The sequence below is a fragment of the Montipora capricornis genome, chromosome 7, assembly GCF_036669925.1.
Source record: "Montipora capricornis isolate CH-2021 chromosome 7, ASM3666992v2, whole genome shotgun sequence".
NCBI classification, from domain to species: domain Eukaryota; kingdom Metazoa; phylum Cnidaria; class Anthozoa; order Scleractinia; family Acroporidae; genus Montipora; species Montipora capricornis.
In genome coordinates this window covers 12841485-12845600 of record NC_090889.1, presented here as the reverse complement: position 1 = coordinate 12845600, position 4116 = coordinate 12841485, and the positions used below count along the sequence as shown (strand labels likewise).

General features: G+C 38.8%; 1 pseudogene; it reads right to left on the bottom strand.

Annotated features, from left to right (window-relative positions):
• Nucleotides 1-3582, bottom strand: LOC138055657 (bile salt hydrolase/transferase-like; annotated as a pseudogene).
• Between the last annotated feature and the right edge of the window lie 534 nt (nucleotides 3583-4116).

The window sequence follows — 4116 nt, the reverse complement described above, 5'->3', positions numbered from 1 at the left end:
ACAGTATTTAAACAAGGCTAGTCTTTCTACGACATACACATCATATTTTTCAACTATGTTTAATCTTCCATTCCTTAAGGCAATTAAACACCAGAAAAGCTGATCTTGGTGAGCGAGTTCCAAGCTTACAGTTCATCGCCATGTTTGAGACCCCCTGTTGCACCACCCATATGTTTCAAATCACCTGAGACATCTTGAAATCCGCCAATCTTTGAAAACATTTTAATCTTCATCACCTTTTCTTGTTGCACGTTGTCAAGATAAACGACACGGATGGTTAAGTCGTTGTAGTTACGGATATTATTCGTAATGTCCTTGGCCACCCCCCAAAAGGTGAAATCCCCGATCCTCTGGAGTTTATGATAAGACATTACCGCGTGAGGAATATCGACAGAATTTCGCACGTGAAAAGCCAAATTGACGGCGGTTATGTTCGTCTTGGGCCTGGCAAATTCCTTTAGCACCGCTGCACGAACAAACGTTGATGGAGGTGTTAAGTCAACGGGCATGCGCATTCCAAGGACCCCACTTCCTTCTCCAGTCGGTGGAAATTTAACTGGGCCCAATACCAATGGTTCGTTATTAAACTCTGACAGTTGAACGTACTTACGTAGGTTTAGTCTTAAGGAGAGGCGTTGGTCATCACACCCAGTACAACTGTCTTCGTTTCTCAGTGTATTCAATGACAATGGCATCGCCTGTTTTGTCCATCACCGAAAAGTGCATCTCAAAAACGATACCGAAAATACTTCCACCGAATACCAACGGAAAGGATTCTGATGACATGCTCTCCCTCACTTCCTATACGGATCCAGAGTCTGCCAAGGGCCACAGGATTAACTGTAAAGGCTCTATCGCCTCTCCACATTTGCTGAAAGGAACGTCCTGTCGTGTGAAAACAAACATAAAAACACGATTTTTAAGTTTGATTGGAAATTTAAAACCCGCGTTTCAAGACCAAACTTAAATCGAGATTTTCCAAACGAGCCAACCATCTTTTTTTCTATAAAAATGAGTATACACACTACAGTTATACGGGATGATTCTAGTTTCCGGTTATAACGTTGCGTTTTGTATGCCCCACTGATGTCTCTTCAAAAGTATTTTAAAATCTCGAATGGTAGATTTAATTATACACTGGAAACTAGATTGAGCACAAAGATTTAAATAAATCAATAGGCTTTTGACATCTGGGCCTGGTTGTTCAAAAGCCGTTAAATGCTAATCCCAGATTAAAGTTGACCACGGTGTTTGTTTTTCTACAGTCTGTACTACCAAATGATGGTCAACGCGAACATTCGGCAAAGTTTTACATTAGAGAAAAATCAATCTTGAAAAACAAATAAGCAGAAAGAAACTTTCCCCAAAAAGTTGAAAAAAGGAAGCAAAGTTTACACTAATCCAGGTAAGCTGATCGGCTTTCGAACAACCGGGCCGTGACTAATAAAGTACATTTTTTCACATTTTTCGTTTGGCTTGGTTTCAACTCTCGTATACAAAGGTTATTTCACGTTGCATCATCGCCGCCATGTTGGTGGACGAAAACATATAAAGATTTATCATTAGCTCCTTTTGCTTCATTACAAAATGTTACCTGTGTCTCTCGAGATTGGTTGCAAACCACCAAAAGACTTGATGCAAAACTGGCCACATTTTTTTAAATTTGTCTTTGTGCTAGTTATCATGACCATTCACGTTTTACAGCCCAATTTTTTTCACTTGCGAGATTAGTGCTAACAAGGACTTCTTAAGACTAATTTGCACGAAGATAAGCTAATTAACAAATCGAAAGTGGTTCAGCGTTGTCTGTACTCTTGTCGACAACGATATTCGTCATCACAGTGGTCAAAATGTTGTGGACTCACGAGGCGCAGTCGCGTGAGTCGACAACAAATTCAACATCATGACACAAGTCTACAACATGACACATGTCTACAACTTTCTAGCAATATGATTGTTTTATTTCCCAAAATGGACCGTTCCTGATTGGCTATTAAATTGAGTGACAAATCAACGCGTACAGCGTTGTCTGGACTCTTATCGACAACGGCAAATTAGCCAATTAGATTGCGAGATTACTAGCAATTGTGGTAAAATAGTATATTACTGCCCTCTTTTTTTGCATTTTCAATAAAGTTTCCTTTTTCCTTGGGGTGCAGGGGTGGCGCAGTAGTGAGAGCATTCGCCTCGATCCATCCCACCAATGCTCGGATTCAATTCCCAGACTCTGCGTTATATGTAGGTTGGTACTCCGGTTTTTCCGTCTCTTCAAAAACCAACATTTGATTTGATTGGCGTTAATTTGTTAATTTCAATTTACAGTGTCCCCAATTAGTGCTCGAGCACTAGAAGATTAGACACTTAAATTAAAACCCGAACCTTTCTTTTCCTTTCCTTTTTCCTTTATACAAGGAAGATTTGAGATCGTAATTTATTAAAACTTCAAAATGGTCGCAATTGGCGTTGTGACCTGTTTTGATTGAGTGAATTCACAGTCACGTTGACCGAGATTTTCTCACATTCTTTCACGCGTTAACTAGATGTGCTTAGAGTGAGCATATTTACAGTTCTGAGGGCAAATACTGAAATATTCGCAGAGATTGAAACTGGCAGATAGTGGCTCAGTATCTGCCAGATAAAGTTATAATGGCCTTCGAACAACCAGTTCAATTCAAAAGGTGGATACTGCAACCGGATAAATCACTATCCATTGGATAGTGCTATTGGTTTCACTATGACTTATCCACCATTTTGAAGTACAAAAATAAGGGCACTCATGATCTATTTATTTTCTAGCGGCGGTACCTGATATTTCGTGAAGCCAGGGAACATAAGACCTCCCACTGATCTGCTCCCATATGCCACAGTGTATTCAGTGTGTTTGATGGACCAAGAAAAATGATCTCCATCTGAATGACAACCTTCTGGTAGTTTTGCAGAGTGATTTTATCCCACGGGTTCTCCGATGAGGTACGAAAATGAATCGAGACTGTACTCCATTGTTCGACCGATGATCGTCGATTTATCTTCGGCTGTTACTCGGATCTCCGTACAGGCGTTCGTTAAGAGAAATAAGTGAAATAGCACATGAATCACACTTAGAATTCTCATATCGATCAGATTCTTGTTGTCAACAATCTAAAAGATAAAGAACAATTATGTGGGTTAAAAGGAACAAAATTAACCACGCAAGCTTTCACTGCGACTCAAGATGTCCGTCTGTCACACTGCATGTTACAGTATTTGGCAAAAGAAAAAAGATAAATTAAGGGCTAGGTACGCAATGCGTACATGTGGATAGCCACTTCGACACCCTACTACAGTAGAGTGTTTTTAGTTAGTACGATGTCGTTGTCATTCCGGTTCTCACTATTCACTAATCTGCAGAGACTTTGAAAATCTGAACGAAAATCAGTGGCAATAGTCGATAATCGTGATAAACAAAATGCACCTCAACATTGCTCTACTTCAAACTTTCATCAATCTTAATGCTTGATATAACCACTAACTCTGCACCTCAAAATATCTGCAATCTTTTTACTTGTACACAAGACATACATCAGTATAATACTCGCTCAGCATCTTCTGGTAACTTATATATTAATCATTCTAGGCTCAATCATCATAAAACTCTTTTTTCATCGTTGGTGCTAAAATTTGGAACAGCATTCCCGAAAGCTATTGAAGACTACCAAAGCACATATTCAAAAAGAAAATTCAGGCATTACTATTTGTAACTTTAGAAACTCTGGATAGTTATGCTGACACTAGCACTCTTATCTCTGAAATAAAAAAATGCATCTTAATTATAATTCAATCATAAATTATTATATTTTTCTTCACTTTTTATTACTTTTTTCCTCTTTTGGCAAATTATGTATTCAAAATCGACTTCTTTAACGCCTTCAATTAGTAATTCGCGTTTGTATGTCCTTAACACCGCCTGCCTAGATTAGCTCGCTATTTGCAGGCGGTGTTCATCGTAAGTAATTTTCTGGAAGACTTAATAAACTTGGAAAGCGTGGTTGCTTATAGACCAATTTCCATATATTAAAATTCAGTCCCAACCAAAAGGCGTCATCTCGAGGCTTTGGGGAATAAATATAAGGATTTGTA